We start from the raw sequence: 13157 nt of genomic DNA, 5'->3' as shown, positions 1-13157 counted from the left end.
TAAAGAAGCCCTTTCTCTTCTACCACCTTGCCTCCTGGCTATGGCATGTCTTACAGCGAGCAGAGGACCGCCCCTGGGCAGTAACAGTTCTGCAGTAACCTCAGGGATCCTTGTTCCCCTCCATGTCCCTTTTTCCTCCTCCTTAGTTTCCTTCTGTATCTACCCACTCACCAGGTCCTATTGATTAACCTTCTAGATATTTCTCAGAACTGCTCTCTCTGCTGTCGCCAGCTAATTGTCCTGAGGAACTCAAGGGTGGGTTTGGAAGCATTTAGCTGTTTTCCAAATTGTTTTCTTTCTTTTGCTATGTTAAGGAGATGCAATCACCAACCACCCTGAACCCGACCAAACCTGACCCTCAGAGCTAAGCCCGTGAGCTTCGCCTCATTTTTAATGCTAAGGTCCCTCCAGGAGGAGCTTAGTCCTTATTAGCTTACCCAGCAGTGTTTGTGGAAGCATGTTTTCAACTAAGCCTGCGCAAGTGAATACCCACCTCCCCCTTTTGACTCATCCAAAATAAGTGTCTCTGCTTTGCTTTGTTTGGGGACACCATGACTCTGGAAATGATTCCACATGCTCTCCTATTTGCTTCTGTAGGGGACTGGAATTGGCCACCCCAAGATATGTCTCTTTGGCATGAGGATTATTTTGGACTGGTTACTTTTAAAAACTGCAGGCATGAGAGAAACTCTGAAAAGTAGAAGTTACCCTTTGTAAGAGACATTTACATTGTAAAGGAAATCTCTATCTGTAAAGGTGTCTGCCTCTCTGTACCAGGAAGGGGGGGATGACCTTATCTCTAGAAACTCTTACCAGTGCAGAAGGCAAGGACTTAAATCTGCATAATAGCTTTACTCTTGTTTACTGTGCTTTTCTGGTAATCTCCCATAACTGACTCCCCCCACCCCCAACACCCTCCTCTGTCTTTAGCTGAGGGTGGTATTGAAGGTGAGAGCTTCTGCCATTTTGTGAATTGCTCAGTTTTTCTGGGTCTCTCCCGTGTATACGTGTTATAAAGCTTTTAAAAATTTTCTCCTGTTATTCTGTCTCATGTGAATTTAATTCATCTTCCATCCAGAAGGACCAAGGGTGGGTAGAGGAGATGTCTTCCTCCCTTACAGTTTGGCAACTTGGACGGGATAAAATTTCACTGGCTGGACACTGCTCGCTCCTGGACCACTGCAGCAGAGAGACCCCGGACCCCTGACAAGAGCCAGCAAGAGGGAAGAGTTCTTACCACGTCAGTCTCCCGGATCTCTGCCTGCAGGTTCCAATGGAAGCAAGAGTGGTGAGTTTTTTTGCCTTTCTAAATTTAGATTAGCAGGAGAAAATTTTGGTGAGGTTAGCTTCTTGGATTCAGTGACTCTAGGATTTGGTTGAGTACTCAATTATTGTAGATCCTTTTCCTCCCAGAGATAGCACTTTTCCTTCTCTCTGTCTTTTTTTTGTTGTTTGTCATAAGACACAGGCATCTCTATAAGTCTGTTGTCTGGGCCTTTTGTCTTGTTCTACGTCTTGAGAGCTTGGCTGTGTGATCTTTCTGGTCTCTGCCATCGGAGGATGCATGTACCGGCACGCATCTTGGCGAGTAGTCGAGTAGATGGGTTCGGGACACTCTCCTTGTCCGGCTGTTTCAGCTCTCAGGGGAGTTTGTCATAAGGGGTCCCAGTTGCTTTCATAAGGGGGCTTTGTCTTCTCAACCTTTGTTGCTTGCTGTGCAATGAAAGCCTTTACTTTCTTAGACTATTTTTGGGAGTTAACTTTCTAGATCTCTTTTGGGGATGCCTCATGTGTCCACAGTTAAGGTTATTGGTTGAGTCGTTGTTAAGATCCTACTCATCAATGTGGCCAGCTGATGGATCATTTAAATTGGGAAAACTTCTAAATTGGGGGAAAAATTTGTTAGAGGTCTCATCATAATTTTTATTGGTACCTATGAAAAGGTCAAATGAAAAAGGAAACACACATGCAAATAAATAAATAAATAAATAAATAATGACTAGCTTTAAGCCCCTGACTCAGGTTACACTTGAATTGATGAAATGTGAAAGTCTAAGTGTTGATAAGATTATAAAGATTGGAATGTTTGAGCTGATTTTTTTTTTTAAAGATTTTATTTTTCCTTTTTCTCTCCAAACCCCCCTGGTACATAGTTGTATATTTTTAGTTGTGAGTCCTTCTAGTTGTGGCATGTGGGACGCCACCTCAGCATGCCCTGGTGAGCGGTGCCATGTCCATGCCCAGGATCCAAACTGGCTAAACCCTGGGCCACCAAAGTGGAGCGCACGAACTTCACCACTCAGCCACGGGGCTGGCCCCTGATTTTTTTTATAAAGAGGTTATATCAACTTTGCCTGAGTATGTTTTAAAATGTCTGGCTGGGAATACTTCCCTATCCAATATTATAAGACCAAGACCTATTAATAAAGTCCTGCCCATGGGTCCTGTCCCCATGCCTGCAGCCCTTCACTGCCCGTGGGCCCTGTCCCCACATTATTCTCTGAATAAAGGAGCACTACTACCAGACCTTGAGAGTCCAAGAAATCTTTCTCTCGACTCCTCGGCTCACTAAGCCCACATCATTTCTTCTGGCGGCCCATACAGTCATCTTGCTTCACCGGCTTGTGAGCTGAAGTTCTAGTAAGCGCTCTTTTCTTCCTTGTGCCTTTGTCTTTTTCAAGGATGGATCTAAATTCACTTCTTCATCGGGAACCTTCTCGGACAGCTGTATGAATACGTGTTTGCTGCCCATGGCTACTCTATGGGGCAAATCATGGCATTCAGCTCGAAGAGAACCAGTACCTTAAGCCTGAGGGTGATGAAGAATGAATTAATCCATTCCTTCCTAATGCTGTCTCTAATATATAAATCTGACACGGGCACGGGTCAACCACTTAAGTCATTAGGATAGTCGCCAATCTCCAAGACTCCCGTGGCAGGTTTCCTTTCCTAAGGCTGGAGTGGGATCCCTCCCTATGGCTCCTGACCACACTGTGAACCACATAAAAGCCCCAATCGGCATGCTGGTTCAAGGAAAGTACCAAACTGTAACCTTTGGTTGAGTATGGGAACCCTTTCTTGGGAGAATGGCTCCAGGATGCAATTAGGTAAAATATCCCCAGACTGGTGGAAAATTCTTTACTGTTTTTCTCTATTCTTTTATCTCTGGGACCATTCACCAGGCACCTATTACTGCCAGGCATAATAGGGAAGATATACAAGGGATGCAATGCAAGCGGATGTCCCCATCACCCCTTGCTATAGGAACCCCACAGGAGGAGCAACATGTAGGATGCTGCCCTAGGTTCAGGGGGGATTTTCAAGGTAATGGACTCTTTTATTTCATCTTTCTTAAAGTTACAGAGGCCACTTTGGGCTCCTTTTGATCTTTGTAATTGAGAAACAAAGAAATCTTTGAAGAGTCAAAGGCTCCACCCCTGGTAGCCCCCACACTCTGGTTTCTGGGCCTGATCACCCCAGCGACCCCCAAGTGGGGTGCCCTTTCTTGGCAGTTGACTTGTTAAGTATTTTAGGCACCTACTGAGTCAGTTATGAGGATAGGAGACCTGTGATTTATTCTGTGACCTGTCCTGCTGGGATAGTGTTCTGTGTGACCCTTATCTTGATAAACCTCTGGAAGAGGCCATGAGGGGGAGGCCTGATCCCTTCTTTTCCCTGCTTTGTCTGTCCTGTTTGTCACCTCCTCTCTTGTCACCAAGTTGAGGTTAAGTTCAGGCTGGACCTAAGCAGAACCTGGACCTTCTGTACTTAATTCTCAACCCTGAGCACAGGGAGCCCCGGCCCACAGCCAGCTCCAGGCCTTTGCCTCCTGCTTCCCTGCCTTGCCTTGTGTTGGCTCAGGGACTAAGTGCCCAGGCAGAGCGGGGCTTAACTAGATCTTATAGCTATGTTGATGCCCACAGTCAGGCTCTGCACCCTTTCTCTGGCTGCTGTCAGTCAGACACCAGCTTTACTGCCGTGGGGAAAGCCCCAAGCATCGTTGGAGACTCACCCCTTGCGTGCATTTTAACTAGTTGGAAATGCTTTCAATTGGATGGTTTATGTCCCAGCAACTCCATCTGGGAGAAAACTTGAGGAATATCTCTGTGCTGTTGTGATGTGGTTAACTCCCAGGACTGGAGAAAAAAAAAAGGGAAAAAGGAAAAATGGCCATAAGAGCACCCTTGCCAAAAATCTAGCATCTTGAATGTCTTCTCCACAAATATTGGTAAAAAGGTTTAAAACAAAATTTGGATTCATAGCTGGTGAGCTTTGTATTACTGTACCTGATTCATGGCAGTAATTTTAAAACAATAGCTGTGGAGACTCTGTGCATGTGTGTCTATATGTATGTTATATATGTGTGATATTTTACCTCTGGATGGTATGGCCAAAATTAAGCACTCTGTTTAATTGGCTTAAAGTAAGCACTTAAATAAATCCTAAATGTAATAGAAATTAACCCAATATCTTTTAAGTTAACCTGATATAGATTAACCTTTGGTTAATGAAAGTTTAAGTTTGTTGGTTTGATTGAAAAGGCACGTCCTTAGAGTTGTCGGTATTTGAATATGGTGCAGACATGCAGCCTGGGTTTACTAGTCAAATAAGCTCACGTTGTCTATTAGAAATTTGTCAGCAAAATAATAGCTTTAAATGATAGTTAATTTTGTCTAATGTCTCATAAAGTTTTTGTGGGTAATCTAAACATCGTTATTGGGAATAAATGATTTAGATATAAATTAAATAAGAGTTTATAGATAAACTTTTAGCAATAATTATAGTTTATGGCATGTGCATTTAAAATAACTTCCAAAATCTTTTTGGTAACTTGAAACTTTGAAGTTTTGGTAGGTTAATTTAAATGATGAAATTCATTGAGTATCTAGATAATTTCCAAATAAGATAAGATATTAGACATTAATTACTAAATGTAAGTTTATCTACTTTTGGCTTCTTATTGCAGAGAGGCTAAAAGCATCTTGGTCTATTGGAAAGCATGCTTTGTGTTTTATTATTGTGAAGTGGCGTGTTTCCAGAAATTATGAAGAGTGTTTAGAATGCTGAGAGAAAAAGGCAGCTCAGAATTGCTTACCTTTTTAGTTTTTACTAGGATCTGTAAGGGTTAAAATTCTAATTAATATATGTAATTAAAGCTACTGGAAACTAATAAGGCAAACATCTTTGTATCTAAGGAAAATAAAATATATGTTTTCAGTAAAGAAGGTATAAAGAATGGAAATATTTTTGTTGGGTTAAGAAAGATAAATTTGTCCTAAAGTACTAGAAAGGAAGAAAGAAAACATGGGACAAATTCTGAAGGTAAAAAGAAAGTTATAGAAGGTTTGTGAAAGAGAAATTCTGAAAGGAGTTTTATGCCTGGTGAAGTTGGCTAAGATTAAAGTAAATCCAATTAAGTAAATGAATTTTAATGGAAAAAAAAAAGGTGTTGCAGAAATTAAAATTTGGTTTTCTCTCAAAGGATAATTTTCCTGAACTTCTACTCTGCTCTTGGTAAAGAGATTATGGGAAGTTTTCTCTCTAAGTTGTCTAGCAGAAGGGTAGGGATTTTATGTTTTATCAAAATAAATTTCCTGTATTGTTTATCAAGTCTTTAATCACAGGTGCTAAGATCTTACAGCTGTTTAATCTCCTGCATTTGCCTAAAAATCTTTCATTGTCGCTATAGTTAAATGGATAACTAAACATTGTGTCAAAGGGATCTATGGTATTATGTAGGTAAATGTTACTGATATAAGTCTTTTAAAAAATTACATAACATTTCTAAAATTCTGATCTGTCCTGGTTATCAGGCATAATTCTGGTTATTATTTTGAGGTGTTGTCTGTCACAAAATTAACCAAATTTCTTTGTCAATTTCCATTTTTGAGTCTTTTGTTGTTTACTGACAGTATTGTTTTACTCTGATGCTTTTTGCTTTTGCAAATATGTCTCATCTTCAGAGAGATTCATGGAAAGGACTCTGACACTTACTCTGGAATGCAGGTTTCTGATAAACTTTCAGATCATAAAACTGAACTGGGTATGAAATTACAGAAATCTAATGGAGAAACTGATGACCTCAGAAATCTGCTAATCGAAGATGAAGATCAAAACTAGATTATACAAGACTGTGTGAACTGATGAGGATGATTATAATTTTTCTGTGACTTTTGTTTGAAATAGTGTTGATTTTTTGCTATTTTGTTTTCTCAAATTTAAGGAAATCTTTTTCTCTTTTCTCTTGTGCTAACTATGCCTTATAGAAACTTGGTGAAATTATACCCTTGTGAGTGGAAGTGAAACATTTATCTTTTTCTCCCTACCTGATCCCTCCGGAATTTGGAAACTTAGTGAGTGAGTATGGTTATTTCATGGCAATATAGTTATTTGCATAAGTTCAATAAGAATCTGTTCTCCTTATAACAGGACACATTGGTTATCTTACCAAGGCTTTGACTGGAATGTCATATTTGAGAGAAACATACAGGCTCAGATATGACAATACTGCCTTTGAGGAATAAGGCTGACTTTCTGGAATAAAGCCACTTGGAAATATTGGCCTGGTACCTTGTTTGCAGAGACTCTAGTAATCTTACCTGGTAAATAAGGAAGCTCACTTATCTGGCAGGTGCAAGGAACCTTGAAATATTTTGGGGGATCTTGAGAAGAGAGGAGTCCACCCAGATCTGCAAGTATTGCCAGCAAAATCCGATGGCAAGTCTTTGGCTTGGCTTTTCTGGCCTCGAGAGGTCTTTAAAGTTCAATCTGAGATTGCTCATAAAAAATTCCAGCAAAGCAGATTTAAAAGAGCCTACATGATCAATTGCTATTCTTGCTGCACTTATGTAAATAATTGGGCCAACTTTATTGAAACTAAACTTATTTTACAAACCAAGTAGTCTTAATTTGGCTATCTTTGGTAAAAATAAGGGTGATTTTAGAGAGAAAAATTATGTTTCAGTAAAAAAACTATAATGCATTTGTGACTATTAGATCCTAGTTCTGTTAATTGTCTTTGGGGTTTTTTCTACCTGTGAACTGTACTGGATCCTGAATTCTTCTCCTGAAATATCTGGCTACAAATCTCCAAACTAAAATTTTCAATTTTTTTTCCATCATTTTCATTCAGAATCTTTGAAAACCGAACCTGACCTTTTTCCTGAAGCCTTGCAAACTGAAGCTGAAAAACTTGATATAAACTTAAGAGAGATACATATCTGTTGTTGTGTAAGCTGTAAGCTGCTCAGAAAGATACTTTAATGCCCGATGACATCATCAGAGACATCTCAAACTGCAAAAGAGGCTTTGACTCTGACACCTGGGAATCTTGACTGGCGGCTCCCTGGGCTCAGGAACTGGGTTATAATTTACTCCAACCATTAACCTTGTTTTTCTTTTTATTTCCATAGAAATACTTCTTATTAAATACCTGATTGCTTGCTTCCACAATATAGGCTTAACTTTGGGAGCCCACCTGCATCACCACCTCGTAGAATAAATTTAACTGGACTGATCTATTACCAGGACTAAGAAATGTGTTTGGTGAGATGAAACAATGTACCACTCAGCTTCTGGACTATGAAACTTCTTAAAGTTTCAAAGGACTGTGAAACTTAAATTTCAAAGGTGGGACTGGAATTGACCACCCCAAGATATGTCTCTTTGGCATAAGGATTATTTTGGGCTGGTTACTTTTAAAAACTGCAGGCATGAGAGAAACTCTGAAAAGTAGAAGTTACCCTTTGAAAGAGACATTTACATCGTAAAGGACATCTCCATCTATAAAGGTGTCTCCCTCTCTGTACCAGGAAGAAGGGGGGATGACCTTATCTCCAGAAACTCTTATCAATGCAGAAGGCAAGGACTCAAGTCTGCATAATAGCCTTACTCTTGTTGACTGTGCTTTTCTGGTAATCTCCCATAACTGACTCCCCCCACCCCCAACATCCTCCTTGGTCTTTAGTTGAGGGTGGTATTGAAGGTGAGAGCTTCTGCCATTTTGTGAATTGCTCAGTTTGCCTGGGTCTCTCCCAGGTATACACGCTATAAAGCTTTGTTTAATTTTCTCCTGTTATTCTGTCTCATGTGAATTTAATTTGTTTTCTGGCCAGAAGGACCCAGAGAGTAGAGGAAATGTATTCCTCCCCTACACTGCAAATATACTTTGCTTTGTGAGACAACTACTTCTGGTGGAGCGTCTGATTGAACTTGCCAGGAGGGAACCCAGGTCGGTCTTGGTGACATCACCCCTAGTGACAGTGCCCTTGCTCACACTGCAGCAGCCTTCTGGATGTTTGCCTCAGCCTCCTCATGGCTTTCCTCCCTCCAGCCTGCCAGCCCCACAGTGCAGCCAGGAAGATCCATGTTCAAGGTGACCAAACCACTCTTTGCCTTAAAGCCTACAGGATAATGGGCCAGCCCTTAGCGGACATACAAGGCCTGCCGCAGCCCGAATCTCCAGGTCTGTCTCTGCTTTGCTGTGTCGTGCCTCCATGCCATCCTCATGCTGTTCCCTCTGCCAGAGCACCTTGTGCCATCCTCTCCTGCAGCCCCCTCCCCCAGCTCTTACTCATCCTTTAAGACTCTGCTCAGTTTTTACTTTCTTTTTTTTCCTCCTGGAAACCTTCCCTGAACTCCCACCCCACCCCCTGGGCCAAGTGTTCCTCCTCGGTGTCCACAGTGTCGTATGTGATTCTATCCTCTCACAGATCATTTTAGAGTGATAGGGTCACTTTCAGCATCTGTTCTGAGAACTTTGAGGCCAAGGGTAAGGTCTTACTCTTGTCTGTAACCCTTGTGCCCAGCGTTGTGCCTGGCACCCAGTTGGCCCTCCCTTGCAGACACCATGAAAGCTGGTGCAGGCCAGTGCCGGCAAGGAGAGAGAGGAGCCACCAACTTCCTTGCAGACTAAAATCCTGATTTGCGTTTGTTCCCCTGCTTGACTTCCCTGCTCCGTATACTGGGCCAGTGCTTCTCTTAATGGCAAATACAACAGCCTTAGAGCTTTGTATTTAATTTGTTTAATTCTTGGGGGTAGACGGGGCAGTTTCTCACCTTCTAAAGTGGGGAAGGAGAGTTTTCTCCACTAGTGGTGGAAAAGGAAAGAAGAATTTTCTCTGGGATCCTGAGTGGTTATAGGATTGTTTGTGTACTGTATAATTCTCCATACAGCTTTGCATGCATGAAACATGAACAGGTAACCTTTGACTACCTTAAAATAGCCCCCAACTCTGTTTTAAAAAGGATGGAGTTATTTCATTACATCTAAATATAGGCAAAGCGTCTGTTCTGATGCATAACTTAAGCAAATACATGCATATCCCTTGCAGACTCGGGGGACCCAGGGGAGGGGCTGCCACCCTTGCAGCTGCATCTCAGGCCCTCAGTGCCCCTCCTCCTGCTGCTGCTGGCCTTGAGCAGTCAGAGCACCTTGACCAAGTGGGCTAGTGGTTCCTCTCAGTCTGCCTCATGGGGCCGTGGGGAGGCCTGGATGGAAGGGAGGGCTGAGAGGGCTGTGCACGTGGAGGGACACCCTGTGGCCGGCGGGAGAGGGACCTGGGAGGGGGGTGGGCAGGCCCATCATGGCAGGCCACACTGGGCAGTCCTCCAGCTGCCCTGCTGGGATTTCTGGGGTTTCATTCCTCTATGATTCTCATTTTTCCCCTCTCAAATCTGGTTCCCATTAAAAAGAAATGTGTTTTCCTCTCTGCCTTTCTCCCAGAGCCATGCCTGGCCCAGCTCTCAGAGCCAGGCTGCTCTGCTCTTGCTTAAGGCACCCACAATTCAGAGGAAAGAAAGAGGTAGGCAGACTGGCCGAGTGGCCACCCCTCACCACCCACTTCCTCTCAGCTTGCCCTCACTCCTGCCTTTCTCCCTGGATGGAAAATTTGGCCTCAGACTGCCCTTGTGACTGGGAAAAGCAAGGTCAGCTCATCAAAGCAGAACAGAGGTTGTTAGTTAGCTTTCTTCTTTCAGAGGGTAATTAAGAAGGCCTGGCTCAGGAAGGGGGTTACCCGGCCCCGGCTGGCCCCAGCCAGAAAGGTGGGGTGGGCTTCAGCAGGCAGGAAGGTCTGTTGCAGTGGGGACAACTTTGTCAGAGGGTGGTGAGAGCCTGGGGAGGTGGGGGTAGCTATGGGAGGGAACTCTGTGGTGGCCCCAGGTGAGCTGCATCGGGAGAGAAGGCCAAAGGGAAGTGACCTGTTCAATGTCAGGCCAGTTGTCTCTTGGAAGATGCTGGAAGCAAGCCCACTGCTCCCTCCTCCCACCTCTCCTGCTCCCTGGCTTGATGGAGGACGAGAGAGGAAGTATGTGCAGCTGTGAGCAGGAAGGCCCTGCATGTGTGAGGGGCCTGTGCGGCCAGCTGCTGGGGAGTCCAGTGTTCAGGTCTCAGTAACTGCAGAAGACTGTCTCTTTTCAAGGGCAGGGGTGATACCACCGTAGGAACATCTGGGTTGCCGTTTTGGATCCTGGGATTCTCCAGCGGTGTGGTGGGGCTTGGGGTATGGCCTGGGAGGGAACTGTCAGGGTGGGGAAAATCCCCTTTCTGCCCTTCTTGTGTTCTCATGGCGGGACTAATAATAAAATGACACAAGCCCAGATTACCAGGAGAAAAACCAAGTTTAGTACATATGTGCTGGAGATCGTAAACGTGCTCGGAGAGTGGACAAAGCGGGCAATGGCTACCTCTTTTACACAAAGAAGTAGTGAGTTGGTGAAGAATGATGGGACAAAGAAACTTAGGTTTGGGGTACGTAAACAGTGAGGAGTTTAATGAGAGTTGAGGCTCGAGGGGGTAAATTAGCAGGTTGTTACGCAGCTTCTCGGCCCTGAATCCCTGGCCCTGGAGACCAGGAGGCAGGGAGAGCGCCCTCCACATGGGAGACCAACTTCCTGCTTTCAGGGGCACAGAGACAGGAGGCTCAGAATGGCCTTTTTGCATCTCAAGAAGCTTTAATTCAAAATAGTCAATAAAGGGGCCACCCCGTGGCTGAGTGGTTAAGTTTGTGCGCTCCACTTTGGTGGCCCGGGGTTTCACCGGTTCGGATCCTGGGCGCGGACATGGCACCGCTTATCAGGCCACGCTGAGGCGGCGTCCCACATGGCCAGAGGCACTCACAGCTAGAATATACAACTATGTACCGGGGGGCTCTGAGGAGAAGAATCGAAAATAGAAGAAGAAGATTGGCAACAGGTGTGAGCTCAGGTGCCAATCTTAAAAAAAAAATCCATATGCTGTTGTGGGATATTTTGGGGTGGCCTGCCCTGGGCCCAACAGAACACCTGGTGGGAACAGAAAGGAGATGGGACAGGAGCCAGCGGAGTTGGGGGCCCAAGAGGCTAGGGTGGGAGAGAAAGGAGGTGCGTGCTGAAGCTCAGCAGTCAGAGGCTGAGGCAGAAGTGCAGGCACGAGGGGGTTCCCCACCTCCCGCCACCCCAGCCCCGGGCTCCGCCTCTGCTCAGCTGCCCCAGCTCCTCCATCTGTCTGGGCCACCTTTACAGACCTCTGAGCGTTTCCAGGAAAGAACTCCGGGAACTTCTGCCTCTTTGTGCAGGGAAACAGCAGAAACAAAAAGAAGCAGGGAGTGATCACCATCCCTAAACACGCGTCCATCCTTTCTTCCTTCAGGAATGAAACTGAGAATTTCAGTGAGGCACCTGTCTCCTCAGTTCAAGACTGCATCGCTCAGCTTCCCTTGCCGCTGGCTGTGGCTTGGGATAAAGTTTTAGCCAATGGGGTGTGAGTGGAGGGAATGTGTGCCACTTCTGGGTAAGTACACTAAAGGGAAAGGCATATGCTCCTCTTCCCTTTTCTTCCTTCTCTCTGACTGGAATGTGGATGTGATGGCAGGAGGTGGAGCAGCCATATTAAACCTGGAGATGGAAGCTGCTGTTTGAGGATGGCAGAGGGACAAGATAGGATGACTCTTGGTCCCCTGTACTGTGAAACTGCCAAATTTTGTGCTAGACTGCTTATAGCAGGACCATTACTGAGAGAGACATACACTTCTCTCTTGGTTAAGCCACTATTTTTTTTTTAAATTGAGTTCATAATAGTTTACATCAATGTGAGATTTCAGCTGTACATTGTGTCTTGACTGTCACCACTTAAGTGCTCCCCTTCACCCCCAGTGCCCCTGGTAACCATTGAACTGTTTTTGTCCATGTGTTTGTTTATATTCCACATATGAGTGAAATCATCTGATGTTTGTCTTTCTCAGTCTGGCTTATTTCACTTAGCATAATTCCCTCTAGGTCCTTCCATGTTATTGCAAATGGGATGATTTTGTCTTCTTTTATGGCTCAGTAGTAGTCCATTGTGTACATACCACATCTTCTTTATCCAATCATCGGCCCATGGGCACTTAGGTTGCTTCCATATCTTGGCTATTGTGAATAGTGCTGCAATGAACATAGGGGTGAATACGTTACTTTGGATTGTTGATTTCAAGTTGTCTGGATAGATACCCAGCAGTGGGATAGCTGGATCATATGGTATTTCTATTTTTAGTTTTCTGAGGAAGCTCCATACTGTTTTCCATAGTGGCTGCACCAGTTTGCATTCCCACCAGCAGTGTGTGAGGGTTCCCTTCTCTCCACACCCTCTCCAACATTTGTTATTTTTAGTCTTAGTGATTAGAGCCATTTTAACAAGAGTAAGGTGGTATCTTAGCGTAGTTTTGATTTGCATTTCCCTGATGATTAGTGATGTTGAACACCTTTTCATGTGTTTATTGGCCATCTGTATATCTTCATTGGAAAAATGTCTGTTCATCTCCTCTGCCCATTTTTTGATCGGGTTGTTTGCTTTCTTATTGTTCATTTGTGTGAGTTCCTTATATATTATGGCGATTAACCCCTTGTCAGATACATGATTTGCAAATATTTTCTCCCAATTGGTTGGTAGTCTCTTTGTTTGGATCCTAGTTTCTTTTGCCTTGCAGAAGCTCTTTAGTCTGATGAATTCCCACTTGTTTATTTTTTCTTTTGTTTCCCTTGTCTGGGAGGACATGATATTTGAAAAGATCCATTTTAGTTACATGTCAAAGAGTATACTACCAGTATTATCTTCCAGGAGTTTCATAGTTTCAGGACATATCTTCAAGTCTTTCGTCCATTGAGTTTATTTTTGTGTATGGTGTGACATAGTGGTCTAC

General features: G+C 43.9%; 2 long non-coding RNA genes across 2 annotated transcripts in view; both read left to right on the top strand.

Annotated features, from left to right (window-relative positions):
* Nucleotides 1–11770, top strand: part of LOC139081766 (uncharacterized) — a 62257-nt gene extending 50487 nt beyond the window's left edge. Inside the window, exon 3 of the long non-coding RNA XR_011537056.1 lies at nucleotides 11630–11770. This is a non-coding gene — a long non-coding RNA (uncharacterized lncRNA). The remainder of the gene's footprint in view (nucleotides 1–11629) is intronic.
* LOC139081765 (uncharacterized) lies at nucleotides 1079–8181 on the top strand. The gene is made up of 3 exons (XR_011537055.1): nucleotides 1079–1288; nucleotides 6267–6357; nucleotides 7133–8181. It is a non-coding gene; the product is annotated as an uncharacterized lncRNA (long non-coding RNA).
* Nucleotides 11771–13157: the final 1387 nt, after the last annotated feature.

The sequence above is a fragment of the Equus przewalskii genome, unplaced genomic scaffold, assembly GCF_037783145.1.
Source record: "Equus przewalskii isolate Varuska unplaced genomic scaffold, EquPr2 ChrUn-1, whole genome shotgun sequence".
NCBI classification, from domain to species: Eukaryota; Metazoa; Chordata; class Mammalia; order Perissodactyla; family Equidae; genus Equus; species Equus przewalskii.
The sequence above is the reverse complement of the archived record's forward strand: the minus strand, read 5'-3'. Positions and strand labels throughout refer to the sequence as shown.